We start from the raw sequence: 13174 nt of genomic DNA, 5'->3' as shown, positions 1-13174 counted from the left end.
CGTCGCAAATGAATAGATTACGAGCGTCAGACAAAGAAAATGGCGATGTATTTGCTAATTAACTTTGTCATATGAAAATTAAGTCTCAAAGTACCCTAGATTGCCTTCGTTGGAACTTTTTACCGGAAATCTTAAAGCGCATGGTTGTCGTAATTAATGGTTAGCGCTTGAAAAGAGCTTTCAAATGCACATAAACACGACCTATTTCGGATGATCCAGTCAAGAAATATGACCTTTAAAGTTTAAACCATTTTCGATGTAATGTGCTAATAAATCGTAGATATCTGCCCGTTTGTTTGTCTACGACCATACCACGATGAACACACCTGTTCTCGTCCGATCACGGAAGTTAAGCATCGTCGGGCCGGGATAGTACTTGAATGGGGGACCGCCTGGGAACTCCCGGTGTCGTAGGCTATTGACTTTTTCACGTTACATTATTTATCATTATGACTGTGACGTATCTTTTTTACGCAATAGCCGCTGAGTAAATCAAGTAAGGGACATGATTAGAAGTTGCTTTCCCTTCAAAACGGCTACAATCTTGCTGCAATAAATGCGCCACGTCGCAAATGAATGGATTACGAGCATCAGACAAAGAAAATGGCGATGTAGTTGCTTTGCTAAATAACTTTGTCATATGAAAATTAAGTCTGCAAGTACCCTAGATTGCCTTCGTTTGAACTTTTTACCGGAAATCTTAAAGCGCATTATTGTCGTACAGAATCGATAGCGCTTAAAAAGAGCTTTCAAATGCACATAAACACGACCTATTTCCGATCACCCAGTCAAGAAATATGACCTTTAAAATTTGAACCATTTTCGATGTAATGTGCTAATAAATCGTAGATATCTGCCTGTATGCTTGTCTACGACCATACCACGATGAACACACCTGTTCTCGTCCGATCACGGAAGTTAAGCATCGTCGGGCCGGGATAGTACTTGGATGGGGGACCGCCTGGGAACTCCCGGTGTCGTAGGCTATTGACTTTTTCACGTTACATTATTTATCATTACGACTGTGACGTATCTTTTTTACGCTATAGCCGCTGAGTAAATCAAGTAAGGGACGTGATTAGAAGTTTCTTTCCTTCAAAACGGCTACGATCTGGCTGCAATAAATGCGCCATGTCGCAAATGAATGGATTACGAGCGTCAGACAAAGAAAATGGCGATGTAGTTAATTTGCTAATTAACTTTGTCATATGAAAATTAAATCTGAAAGTACCCTATATTGCCTTCGTCGGAACTTTTTACCGGAAATCTTAAAGCGCGTGGTTGTCGTAAATAATGGATAGCGCTTAAAAAGAGCTTTCAAATGCACATAAACACGACCTATTTCCGATCACCCAGTCAAGAAATATGACCTTTAAAGTTTAAACCATTTTCGATGTAATGTGCTAATAAATCGTAGATATCTGCCCGTTTGTTTGTCTACGACCATACCACGATGAACACACCTGTTCTCGTCCGATCACGGAAGTTAAGCATCGTCGGGCCGGGATAGTACTTGGATAGGGCACCGCCTGGGAACTCCCGGTGTCGTAGGCTATTGACTTTTTCACGTTACATTATTTATCATTACGACTGTGACGTATCTTTTTTACGCTACAGCCGCTGAGTAAATCAAGTAAGGGACGTGATTAGAAGTTTCTTTCCCTTCAAAACGGCTACAATCTGGCTGCAATAAATGCGCCACGTCGCAAATGAATAGATTACGAGCGTCAGACAAAGAAAATGGCGATGTATTTGCTAATTAACTTTGTCATATGAAAATTAAGTCTGAAAGTACCCTAGATTGCCTTCGTTGGAACTTTTTACCGGAAATCTTAAAGCGCATGGTTGTCGTAATTAATGGATAGCGCTTGAAAAGAGCTTTCAAATGCACATAAACACGACCTATTTCGGATGATCCAGTCAAGAAATATGACCTTTAAAGTTTAAACCATTTTCGATGTAATGTGCTAATAAATCGTAGATATCTGCCCGTTTGTTTGTCTACGACCATACCACGATGAACACACCTGTTCTCGTCCGATCACGGAAGTTAAGCATCGTCGGGCTGGGATAGTACTTGAATGGGGGACCGCCTGGGAACTCCCGGTGTCGTAGGCTATTGACTTTTTCACGTTACATTATTTATCATTATGACTGTGACGTATCTTTTTTACGCAATAGCCGCTGAGTAAATCAAGTAAGGGACATGATTAGAAGTTGCTTTCCCTTCAAAACGGCTACAATCTTGCTGCAATAAATGCGCCACGTCGCAAATGAATGGATTACGAGCATCAGACAAAGAAAATGGCGATGCAGTTGCTTTGCTAAATAACTTTGTCATATGAAAATTAAGTCTGCAAGTACCCTAGATTGCCTTCGTTGGAACTTTTTACCGGAAATCTTAAAGCGCATTATTGTCGTACAGAATCGATAGCGCTTAAAAAGAGCTTTCAAATGCACATAAACACGACCTATTTCCGATCACCCAGTCAAGAAATATGACCTTTAAAATTTGAACCATTTTCGATGTAATGTGCTAATAAATCGTAGATATCTGCCCGTATGCTTGTCTACGATCATACCACGATGAACACACCTGTTCTCGTCCGATCACGGAAGTTAAGCATCGTCGGGCCGGGATAGTACTTGGATGGGGGACCGCCTGGGAACTCCCGGTTTCGTAGGCTATTGACTTTTTCACGTTACATTATTTATCATTACGACTGTGACGTATCTTTTTTACGCTATAGCCGCTGAGTAAATCAAGTAAGGGACGTGATTAGAAGTTTCTTTCCCTCAAAACGGCTACGATCTGGCTGCAATAAATGCGCCACGTCGCAAATGAATGGATTACGAGCGTCAGACAAAGAAAATGGCGATGTAGTTAATTTGCTAATTAACTTTGTCATATGAAAATTAAATCTGAAAGTACCCTATATTGCCTTCGTTGGAACTTTTTACCGGAAATCTTAAAGCGCATTATTGTCGTACAGAATCGATAGCGCTTAAAAAGAGCTTTCAAATGCACATAAACACGACCTATTTCCGATCACCCAGTCAAGAAATATGACCTTTAAAATTTGAACCATTTTCGATGTAATGTGCTAATAAATCGTAGATATCTGCCTGTATGCTTGTCTACGACCATACCACGATGAACACACCTGTTCTCGTCCGATCACGGAAGTTAAGCATCGTCGGGCCGGGATAGTACTTGGATGGGGGACCGCCTGGGAACTCCCGGTGTCGTAGGCTATTGACTTTTTCACGTTACATTATTTATCATTACGACTGTGACGTATCTTTTTTACGCTATAGCCGCTGAGTAAATCAAGTAAGGGACGTGATTAGAAGTTTCTTTCCTTCAAAACGGCTACGATCTGGCTGCAATAAATGCGCCATGTCGCAAATGAATGGATTACGAGCGTCAGACAAAGAAAATGGCGATGTAGTTAATTTGCTAATTAACTTTGTCATATGAAAATTAAATCTGAAAGTACCCTATATTGCCTTCGTCGGAACTTTTTACCGGAAATCTTAAAGCGCGTGGTTGTCGTAAATAATGGATAGCGCTTAAAAAGAGCTTTCAAATGCACATAAACACGACCTATTTCCGATCACCCAGTCAAGAAATATGACCTTTAAAGTTTAAACCATTTTCGATGTAATGTGCTAATAAATCGTAGATATCTGCCCGTTTGTTTGTCTACGACCATACCACGATGAACACACCTGTTCTCGTCCGATCACGGAAGTTAAGCATCGTCGGGCCGGGATAGTACTTGGATAGGGCACCGCCTGGGAACTCCCGGTGTCGTAGGCTATTGACTTTTTCACGTTACATTATTTATCATTACGACTGTGACGTATCTTTTTTACGCTACAGCCGCTGAGTAAATCAAGTAAGGGACGTGATTAGAAGTTTCTTTCCCTTCAAAACGGCTACAATCTGGCTGCAATAAATGCGCCACGTCGCAAATGAATAGATTACGAGCGTCAGACAAAGAAAATGGCGATGTATTTGCTAATTAACTTTGTCATATGAAAATTAAGTCTGAAAGTACCCTAGATTGCCTTCGTTGGAACTTTTTACCGGAAATCTTAAAGCGCATGGTTGTCGTAATTAATGGATAGCGCTTGAAAAGAGCTTTCAAATGCACATAAACACGACCTATTTCGGATGATCCAGTCAAGAAATATGACCTTTAAAGTTTAAACCATTTTCGATGTAATGTGCTAATAAATCGTAGATATCTGCCCGTTTGTTTGTCTACGACCATACCACGATGAACACACCTGTTCTCGTCCGATCACGGAAGTTAAGCATCGTCGGGCTGGGATAGTACTTGAATGGGGGACCGCCTGGGAACTCCCGGTGTCGTAGGCTATTGACTTTTTCACGTTACATTATTTATCATTATGACTGTGACGTATCTTTTTTACGCAATAGCCGCTGAGTAAATCAAGTAAGGGACATGATTAGAAGTTGCTTTCCCTTCAAAACGGCTACAATCTTGCTGCAATAAATGCGCCACGTCGCAAATGAATGGATTACGAGCATCAGACAAAGAAAATGGCGATGCAGTTGCTTTGCTAAATAACTTTGTCATATGAAAATTAAGTCTGCAAGTACCCTAGATTGCCTTCGTTGGAACTTTTTACCGGAAATCTTAAAGCGCATTATTGTCGTACAGAATCGATAGCGCTTAAAAAGAGCTTTCAAATGCACATAAACACGACCTATTTCCGATCACCCAGTCAAGAAATATGACCTTTAAAATTTGAACCATTTTCGATGTAATGTGCTAATAAATCGTAGATATCTGCCCGTATGCTTGTCTACGATCATACCACGATGAACACACCTGTTCTCGTCCGATCACGGAAGTTAAGCATCGTCGGGCCGGGATAGTACTTGGATGGGGGACCGCCTGGGAACTCCCGGTTTCGTAGGCTATTGACTTTTTCACGTTACATTATTTATCATTACGACTGTGACGTATCTTTTTTACGCTATAGCCGCTGAGTAAATCAAGTAAGGGACGTGATTAGAAGTTTCTTTCCCTCAAAACGGCTACGATCTGGCTGCAATAAATGCGCCACGTCGCAAATGAATGGATTACGAGCGTCAGACAAAGAAAATGGCGATGTAGTTAATTTGCTAATTAACTTTGTCATATGAAAATTAAATCTGAAAGTACCCTATATTGCCTTCGTTGGAACTTTTTACCGGAAATCTTAAAGCGCATTATTGTCGTACAGAATCGATAGCGCTTAAAAAGAGCTTTCAAATGCACATAAACACGACCTATTTCCGATCACCCAGTCAAGAAATATGACCTTTAAAATTTGAACCATTTTCGATGTAATGTGCTAATAAATCGTAGATATCTGCCCGTATGCTTGTCTACGATCATACCACGATGAACACACCTGTTCTCGTCCGATCACGGAAGTTAAGCATCGTCGGGCCGGGATAGTACTTGGATGGGGGACCGCCTGGGAACTCCCGGTTTCGTAGGCTATTGACTTTTTCACGTTACATTATTTATCATTACGACTGTGACGTATCTTTTTTACGCTATAGCCGCTGAGTAAATCAAGTAAGGGACGTGATTAGAAGTTTCTTTCCCTCAAAACGGCTACGATCTGGCTGCAATAAATGCGCCACGTCGCAAATGAATGGATTACGAGCGTCAGACAAAGAAAATGGCGATGTAGTTAATTTGCTAATTAACTTTGTCATATGAAAATTAAATCTGAAAGTACCCTATATTGCCTTCGTCGGAACTTTTTACCGGTAATCTTAAAGCGCATGGTTGTCGTAAATAATGGATAGCGCTTAAAAAGAGCTTTCAAATGCACATAAACACGACCTATTTCCGATCACCCAGTCAAGAAATATGACCTTTAAAGTTTAAACCATTTTCGATGTAATGTGCTAATAAATCGTAGATATCTGCCCGTTTGTTTGTCTACGACCATACCACGATGAACACACCTGTTCTCGTCCGATCACGGAAGTTAAGCATCGTCGGGCCGGGATAGTACTTGGATGGGGCACCGCCTGGGAACTCCCGGTGTCGTAGGCTATTGACTTTTTCACGTTACATTATTTATCATTACGACTGTGACGTATCTTTTTTACGCCATAGCCGCTGAGTAAATCAAGTAAGGGACGTGATTAGAAGTTTCTTTCCCTTCAAAACGGCTACAATCTGGCTGCAATAAATGCGCCACGTCGCAAATGAATAGATTACGAACGTCAGACAAAGAAAATGGCGATGTATTTGCTAATTAACTTTATCATATGAAAATTAAGTCTGAAAGTACCCTAGATTGCCTTCGTTGGAACTTTTTACCGGAAATCTTAAAGCGCATGGTTGTCGTAATTAATGGATAGCGCTTGAAAAGAGCTTTCAAATGCACATAAACACGACCTATTTCGGATGATCCAGTCAAGAAATATGACCTTTAAAGTTTAAACCATTTTCGATGTAATGTGCTAATAAATCGTAGATATCTGCCCGTTTGTTTGTCTACGACCATACCACGATGAACACACCTGTTCTCGTCCGATCACGGAAGTTAAGCATCGTCGGGCCGGGATAGTACTTAAATGGGGGACCGCCTGGGAACTCCCGGTGTCGTAGGCTATTGACTTTTTCACGTTACATTATTTATCATTATGACTGTGACGTATCTTTTTTACGCAATAGCCGCTGAGTAAATCAAGTAAGGGACATGATTAGAAGTTGCTTTCCCTTCAAAACGGCTACAATCTTGCTGCAATAAATGCGCCACGTCGCAAATGAATGGATTACGAGCATCAGACAAAGAAAATGGCGATGTAGTTGCTTTGCTAAATAACTTTGTCATATGAAAATTAAGTCTGCAAGTACCCTAGATTGCCTTCGTTGGAACTTTTTACCGGAAATCTTAAAGCGCATTATTGTCGTACAGAATCGATAGCGCTTAAAAAGAGCTTTCAAATGCACATAAACACGACCTATTTCCGATCACCCAGTCAAGAAATATGACCTTTAAAATTTGAAACATTTTCGATGTAATGTGCTAATAAATCGTAGATATCTGCCCGTATGCTTGTCTACGATCATACCACGATGAACACACCTGTTCTCGTCCGATCACGGAAGTTAAGCATCGTCGGGCCGGGATAGTACTTGGATGGGGGACCGCCTGGGAACTCCCGGTTTCGTAGGCTATTGACTTTTTCACGTTACATTATTTATCATTACGACTGTGACGTATCTTTTTTACGCTATAGCCGCTGAGTAAATCAAGTAAGGGACGTGATTAGAAGTTTCTTTCCCTCAAAACGGCTACGATCTGGCTGCAATAAATGCGCCACGTCGCAAATGAATGGATTACGAGCGTCAGACAAAGAAAATGGCGATGTAGTTAATTTGCTAATTAACTTTGTCATATGAAAATTAAATCTGAAAGTACCCTATATTGCCTTCGTTGGAACTTTTTACCGGAAATCTTAAAGCGCATTATTGTCGTACAGAATCGATAGCGCTTAAAAAGAGCTTTCAAATGCACATAAACACGACCTATTTCCGATCACCCAGTCAAGAAATATGACCTTTAAAATTTGAACCATTTTCGATGTAATGTGCTAATAAATCGTAGATATCTGCCCGTATGCTTGTCTACGATCATACCACGATGAACACACCTGTTCTCGTCCGATCACGGAAGTTAAGCATCGTCGGGCCGGGATAGTACTTGGATGGGGGACCGCCTGGGAACTCCCGGTTTCGTAGGCTATTGACTTTTTCACGTTACATTATTTATCATTACGACTGTGACGTATCTTTTTTACGCTATAGCCGCTGAGTAAATCAAGTAAGGGACGTGATTAGAAGTTTCTTTCCCTCAAAACGGCTACGATCTGGCTGCAATAAATGCGCCACGTCGCAAATGAATGGATTACGAGCGTCAGACAAAGAAAATGGCGATGTAGTTAATTTGCTAATTAACTTTGTCATATGAAAATTAAATCTGAAAGTACCCTATATTGCCTTCGTCGGAACTTTTTACCGGTAATCTTAAAGCGCATGGTTGTCGTAAATAATGGATAGCGCTTAAAAAGAGCTTTCAAATGCACATAAACACGACCTATTTCCGATCACCCAGTCAAGAAATATGACCTTTAAAGTTTAAACCATTTTCGATGTAATGTGCTAATAAATCGTAGATATCTGCCCGTTTGTTTGTCTACGACCATACCACGATGAACACACCTGTTCTCGTCCGATCACGGAAGTTAAGCATCGTCGGGCCGGGATAGTACTTGGATGGGGCACCGCCTGGGAACTCCCGGTGTCGTAGGCTATTGACTTTTTCACGTTACATTATTTATCATTACGACTGTGACGTATCTTTTTTACGCTATAGCCGCTGAGTAAATCAAGTAAGGGACGTGATTAGAAGTTTCTTTCCCTTCAAAACGGCTACAATCTGGCTGCAATAAATGCGCCACGTCGCAAATGAATAGATTACTAACTTCAGACAAAGAAAATGGCGATGTATTTGCTAATTAACTTTATCATATGAAAATTAAGTCTGAAAGTACCCTAGATTGCCTTCGTTGGAACTTTTTACCGGAAATCTTAAAGCGCATGGTTGTCGTAATTAATGGATAGCGCTTGAAAAGAGCTTTCAAATGCACATAAACACGACCTATTTCGGATGATCCAGTCAAGAAATATGAACTTTAAAGTTTAAACCATTTTCGATGTAATGTGCTAATAAATCGTAGATATCTGCCCGTTTGTTTGTCTACGACCATACCACGATGAACACACCTGTTCTCGTCCGATCACGGAAGTTAAGCATCGTCGGGCCGGGATAGTACTTAAATGGGGGACCGCCTGGGAACTCCCGGTGTCGTAGGCTATTGACTTTTTCACGTTACATTATTTATCATTATGACTGTGACGTATCTTTTTTACGCAATAGCCGCTGAGTAAATCAAGTAAGGGACATGATTAGAAGTTGCTTTCCCTTCAAAACGGCTACAATCTTGCTGCAATAAATGCGCCACGTCGCAAATGAATGGATTACGAGCATCAGACAAAGAAAATGGCGATGTAGTTGCTTTGCTAAATAACTTTGTCATATGAAAATTAAGTCTGCAAGTACCCTAGATTGCCTTCGTTGGAACTTTTTACCAGAAATCTTAAAGCGCATTATTGTCGTACAGAATCGATAGCGCTTAAAAAGAGCTTTCAAATGCACATAAACACGACCTATTTCCGATCATCCAGTCAAGAAATATGACCTTTAAAATTTGAACCATTTTCGATGTAATGTGCTAATAAATCGTAGATATCTGCCCGTATGCTTGTCTACGATCATACCACGATGAACACACCTGTTCTCGTCCGATCACGGAAGTTAAGCATCGTCGGGCCGGGATAGTACTTGGATGGGGGACCGCCTGGGAACTCCCGGTTTCGTAGGCTATTGACTTTTTCACGTTACATTATTTATCATTACGACTGTGACGTATCTTTTTTACGCTATAGCCGCTGAGTAAATCAAGTAAGGGACGTGATTAGAAGTTTCTTTCCCTCAAAACGGCTACGATCTGGCTGCAATAAATGCGCCACGTCGCAAATGAATGGATTACGAGCGTCAGACAAAGAAAATGGCGATGTAGTTAATTTGCTAATTAACTTTGTCATATGAAAATTAAATCTGAAAGTACCCTATATTGCCTTCGTCGGAACTTTTTACCGGTAATCTTAAAGCGCATGGTTGTCGTAAATAATGGATAGCGCTTAAAAAGAGCTTTCAAATGCACATAAACACGACCTATTTCCGATCACCCAGTCAAGAAATATGACCTTTAAAGTTTAAACCATTTTCGATGTAATGTGCTAATAAATCGTAGATATCTGCCCGTTTGTTTGTCTACGACCATACCACGATGAACACACCTGTTCTCGTCCGATCACGGAAGTTAAGCATCGTCGGGCCGGGATAGTACTTGGATGGGGCACCGCCTGGGAACTCCCGGTGTCGTAGGCTATTGACTTTTTCACGTTACATTATTTATCATTACGACTGTGACGTATCTTTTTTACGCTATAGCCGCTGAGTAAATCAAGTAAGGGACGTGATTAGAAGTTTCTTTCCCTTCAAAACGGCTACAATCTGGCTGCAATAAATGCGCCACGTCGCAAATGAATAGATTACTAACTTCAGACAAAGAAAATGGCGATGTATTTGCTAATTAACTTTATCATATGAAAATTAAGTCTGAAAGTACCCTAGATTGCCTTCGTTGGAACTTTTTACCGGAAATCTTAAAGCGCATGGTTGTCGTAATTAATGGATAGCGCTTGAAAAGAGCTTTCAAATGCACATAAACACGACCTATTTCGGATGATCCAGTCAAGAAATATGAACTTTAAAGTTTAAACCATTTTCGATGTAATGTGCTAATAAATCGTAGATATCTGCCCGTTTGTTTGTCTACGACCATACCACGATGAACACACCTGTTCTCGTCCGATCACGGAAGTTAAGCATCGTCGGGCCGGGATAGTACTTAAATGGGGGACCGCCTGGGAACTCCCGGTGTCGTAGGCTATTGACTTTTTCACGTTACATTATTTATCATTATGACTGTGACGTATCTTTTTTACGCAATAGCCGCTGAGTAAATCAAGTAAGGGACATGATTAGAAGTTGCTTTCCCTTCAAAACGGCTACAATCTTGCTGCAATAAATGCGCCACGTCGCAAATGAATGGATTACGAGCATCAGACAAAGAAAATGGCGATGTAGTTGCTTTGCTAAATAACTTTGTCATATGAAAATTAAGTCTGCAAGTACCCTAGATTGCCTTCGTTGGAACTTTTTACCGGAAATCTTAAAGCGCATTATTGTCGTACAGAATCGATAGCGCTTAAAAAGAGCTTTCAAATGCACATAAACACGACCTATTTCCGATCATCCAGTCAAGAAATATGACCTTTAAAATTTGAACCATTTTCGATGTAATGTGCTAATAAATCGTAGATATCTGCCCGTATGCTTGTCTACGACCATACCACGATGAACACACCTGTTCTAGTCCGATCACGGAAGTTAAGCATCGTCGGGCCGGGATAGTACTTGGATGGGGCACCGCCTGGGAACTCCCGGTGTCGTAGGCTATTGACTTTTTCACGTTACATTATTTATCATTACGACTGTGACGTATCTTTTTTACGCTATAGCCGCTGAGTAAATCAAGTAAGGGACGTGATTAGAAGTTTCTTTCCCTCAAAACGGCTACGATCTGGCTGCAATAAATGCGCCACGTCGCAAATGAATGGATTACGAGCGTCAGACAAAGAAAATGGCGATGTAGTTAATTTGCTAATTAACTTTGTCATATGAAAATTAAATCTGAAAGTACCCTATATTGCCTTCGTCGGAACTTTTTACCGGAAATCTTAAAGCGCATGGTTGTCGTAAATAATGGATAGCGCTTAAAAAGAGCTTTCAAATGCACATAAACACGACTTATTTCCGATCACCCAGTCAAGAAATATGACCTTTAAAGTTTAAACCATTTTCGATGTAATGTGCTAATAAATCGTAGATATCTGCCCGTTTGTTTGTCTACGACCATACCACGATGAACACACCTGTTCTCGTCCGATCGCGGAAGTTAAGCATCGTCGGGCCGGGATAGTACTTGGATGGGGGACCGCCTGGGAACTCCCGGTGTCGTAGGCTGTTGACTTTTTCACGTTACATTATTTATCATTACGACTGTGACGTATCTTTTTTACGCTATAGCCGCTGAGTAAATCAAGTAAGGGACGTGATTAGAAGTTTCTTTCCCTCAAAACGGCTACGATCTGGCTGCAATAAATGCGCCACGTCGCAAATGAATGGATTACGAGCGTCAGACAAACAAAATGTCGATGTACTTACTTTGCTACTTAACTTTGTCATATGAAAATTAAGTCTGTAAGTACCCTAGATTGCCTTCGTTGGACCTTTTTACCGGAAATCTTAAAGCGCATGGTTGTCGTAATTAATGGATAGCGCCTGAAAAGAGCTTTCAAATGCACATAAACACGACCTATTTCGGATGATCCAGTCAAGAAATATGACCTATAAAGTTTAAACCATTTTCGATGTAATGTGCTAATAAATCGTAGATATCTGCCCGTTTGTTTGTCTACGACCATACCACGATGAACACAGCTGTTCTCGTCCGATCACGGAAGTTAAGCCTCGTCGGGCCGGGATAGTACTTGGATGGGGGACCGCCTGGGAACTCCCGGTGTCGTAGGCTATTGACTTTTTCACGTTACATTATTTATCATTACGACTGTGACGTATCTTTTTTACGCCATAGCCGCTGAGTAAATCAAGTAAGGGACTTGATTAGAAGTTTCTTTCCCTTCAAAACGGCTACGATCTGGCTGCAATAAATGCGCCACGTCGCAAATGAATGGATTACGAGCGTCAGACAAAGAAAATGGCGATGTAGTTAATTTGCTAATTAACTTTGTCATATGAATATTAAGTCTGAAAGTACCCTAGATTGCCTTCGTTGGAACTTTTTACTGGAAATCTTAAAGCGCATGGTTATTGTAATTAATGGATAGCGCTTAAAAAGAGCTTTCAAATGCACATAAACACAAACTATTTCCGATCACCCAGTCAAGAATTATGATCTTTAAAGTTTGAACCATTTTCGATATAATGTGCTAATAAATCGTAGATATCTGCCCGTTTGTTTGTCTACGACCATACCACGATGAACACGCCTGTTCTCGTCCGATCATGGAAGTTAAGCATCGTCGGGCCGGGATAGTACTTGGATGGGGAACCGCCTGGGAACTCCCAGTGTCGTAGGCTATTCACTTTTTCACGTTACATTATTTATCATTACGACTGTGACGTATCTTTTTTACGCAATAGCCGCTGAGTAAATCAAGTAAGGGACATGATTAGAAGTTTCTTTCCCTTCAAAACGGCTACAATCTTGCTGCAATAAATGCGCCACGTCGCAAATGAATGGATTACGAGCGTCAGACAAATAAAATGTCGATGTACTTACTTTGCTAATTAACTTTGTCATATGAAAATTAAGTCGGCAAGTACCCTAGATTGCCTTCGTTGGAACATTTTA

The 13174-nt window shown here is 40.8% G+C and overlaps 23 non-coding genes across 23 annotated transcripts; all 23 read left to right on the top strand.

Annotated features, from left to right (window-relative positions):
- The first annotated feature begins 298 nt into the window (after positions 1 to 298).
- Positions 299 to 417, top strand: LOC130615651 (5S ribosomal RNA). The gene has a single exon (XR_008976739.1). It is a non-coding gene; the product is annotated as a 5S ribosomal RNA (ribosomal RNA).
- Positions 418 to 867: 450 nt separating this feature from the next.
- Positions 868 to 986, top strand: LOC130615287 (5S ribosomal RNA). The gene has a single exon (XR_008976377.1). It is a non-coding gene; the product is annotated as a 5S ribosomal RNA (ribosomal RNA).
- Positions 987 to 1435: 449 nt separating this feature from the next.
- Positions 1436 to 1554, top strand: LOC130617064 (5S ribosomal RNA). Its single transcript, XR_008978142.1, has one exon. It is a non-coding gene; the product is annotated as a 5S ribosomal RNA (ribosomal RNA).
- A 445-nt stretch (positions 1555 to 1999) lies between these two features.
- On the top strand, positions 2000 to 2118 carry LOC130616313 (5S ribosomal RNA). The gene has a single exon (XR_008977395.1). It is a non-coding gene; the product is annotated as a 5S ribosomal RNA (ribosomal RNA).
- A 450-nt stretch (positions 2119 to 2568) lies between these two features.
- On the top strand, positions 2569 to 2687 carry LOC130616216 (5S ribosomal RNA). Its single transcript, XR_008977300.1, has one exon. It is a non-coding gene; the product is annotated as a 5S ribosomal RNA (ribosomal RNA).
- Positions 2688 to 3136: 449 nt separating this feature from the next.
- On the top strand, positions 3137 to 3255 carry LOC130615286 (5S ribosomal RNA). The gene has a single exon (XR_008976376.1). It is a non-coding gene; the product is annotated as a 5S ribosomal RNA (ribosomal RNA).
- Positions 3256 to 3704: 449 nt separating this feature from the next.
- LOC130617063 (5S ribosomal RNA) lies at positions 3705 to 3823 on the top strand. The gene has a single exon (XR_008978141.1). It is a non-coding gene; the product is annotated as a 5S ribosomal RNA (ribosomal RNA).
- A 445-nt stretch (positions 3824 to 4268) lies between these two features.
- On the top strand, positions 4269 to 4387 carry LOC130616311 (5S ribosomal RNA). Its single transcript, XR_008977393.1, has one exon. It is a non-coding gene; the product is annotated as a 5S ribosomal RNA (ribosomal RNA).
- Positions 4388 to 4837: 450 nt separating this feature from the next.
- On the top strand, positions 4838 to 4956 carry LOC130616215 (5S ribosomal RNA). Its single transcript, XR_008977299.1, has one exon. It is a non-coding gene; the product is annotated as a 5S ribosomal RNA (ribosomal RNA).
- A 449-nt stretch (positions 4957 to 5405) lies between these two features.
- On the top strand, positions 5406 to 5524 carry LOC130616214 (5S ribosomal RNA). Its single transcript, XR_008977297.1, has one exon. It is a non-coding gene; the product is annotated as a 5S ribosomal RNA (ribosomal RNA).
- Positions 5525 to 5973: 449 nt separating this feature from the next.
- Positions 5974 to 6092, top strand: LOC130615947 (5S ribosomal RNA). Its single transcript, XR_008977032.1, has one exon. It is a non-coding gene; the product is annotated as a 5S ribosomal RNA (ribosomal RNA).
- A 445-nt stretch (positions 6093 to 6537) lies between these two features.
- On the top strand, positions 6538 to 6656 carry LOC130615998 (5S ribosomal RNA). The gene has a single exon (XR_008977083.1). It is a non-coding gene; the product is annotated as a 5S ribosomal RNA (ribosomal RNA).
- A 450-nt stretch (positions 6657 to 7106) lies between these two features.
- Positions 7107 to 7225, top strand: LOC130616213 (5S ribosomal RNA). Its single transcript, XR_008977296.1, has one exon. It is a non-coding gene; the product is annotated as a 5S ribosomal RNA (ribosomal RNA).
- A 449-nt stretch (positions 7226 to 7674) lies between these two features.
- LOC130616212 (5S ribosomal RNA) lies at positions 7675 to 7793 on the top strand. Its single transcript, XR_008977295.1, has one exon. It is a non-coding gene; the product is annotated as a 5S ribosomal RNA (ribosomal RNA).
- A 449-nt stretch (positions 7794 to 8242) lies between these two features.
- Positions 8243 to 8361, top strand: LOC130615946 (5S ribosomal RNA). The gene has a single exon (XR_008977031.1). It is a non-coding gene; the product is annotated as a 5S ribosomal RNA (ribosomal RNA).
- Positions 8362 to 8806: 445 nt separating this feature from the next.
- LOC130615996 (5S ribosomal RNA) lies at positions 8807 to 8925 on the top strand. The gene has a single exon (XR_008977081.1). It is a non-coding gene; the product is annotated as a 5S ribosomal RNA (ribosomal RNA).
- A 450-nt stretch (positions 8926 to 9375) lies between these two features.
- LOC130616211 (5S ribosomal RNA) lies at positions 9376 to 9494 on the top strand. The gene has a single exon (XR_008977294.1). It is a non-coding gene; the product is annotated as a 5S ribosomal RNA (ribosomal RNA).
- Positions 9495 to 9943: 449 nt separating this feature from the next.
- On the top strand, positions 9944 to 10062 carry LOC130615945 (5S ribosomal RNA). The gene has a single exon (XR_008977030.1). It is a non-coding gene; the product is annotated as a 5S ribosomal RNA (ribosomal RNA).
- A 445-nt stretch (positions 10063 to 10507) lies between these two features.
- LOC130615995 (5S ribosomal RNA) lies at positions 10508 to 10626 on the top strand. The gene has a single exon (XR_008977080.1). It is a non-coding gene; the product is annotated as a 5S ribosomal RNA (ribosomal RNA).
- A 450-nt stretch (positions 10627 to 11076) lies between these two features.
- LOC130617204 (5S ribosomal RNA) lies at positions 11077 to 11195 on the top strand. Its single transcript, XR_008978282.1, has one exon. It is a non-coding gene; the product is annotated as a 5S ribosomal RNA (ribosomal RNA).
- Positions 11196 to 11644: 449 nt separating this feature from the next.
- Positions 11645 to 11763, top strand: LOC130615930 (5S ribosomal RNA). Its single transcript, XR_008977016.1, has one exon. It is a non-coding gene; the product is annotated as a 5S ribosomal RNA (ribosomal RNA).
- Positions 11764 to 12212: 449 nt separating this feature from the next.
- On the top strand, positions 12213 to 12331 carry LOC130617446 (5S ribosomal RNA). Its single transcript, XR_008978524.1, has one exon. It is a non-coding gene; the product is annotated as a 5S ribosomal RNA (ribosomal RNA).
- Positions 12332 to 12781: 450 nt separating this feature from the next.
- LOC130617993 (5S ribosomal RNA) lies at positions 12782 to 12900 on the top strand. Its single transcript, XR_008979068.1, has one exon. It is a non-coding gene; the product is annotated as a 5S ribosomal RNA (ribosomal RNA).
- The last annotated feature ends 274 nt before the right edge of the window (positions 12901 to 13174 follow it).

Source organism: Hydractinia symbiolongicarpus, chromosome 11 (genome assembly GCF_029227915.1).
Source record: "Hydractinia symbiolongicarpus strain clone_291-10 chromosome 11, HSymV2.1, whole genome shotgun sequence".
Taxonomy (NCBI): domain Eukaryota; kingdom Metazoa; phylum Cnidaria; class Hydrozoa; order Anthoathecata; family Hydractiniidae; genus Hydractinia; species Hydractinia symbiolongicarpus.
The sequence above is the reverse complement of the archived record's forward strand: the minus strand, read 5'-3'. Positions and strand labels throughout refer to the sequence as shown.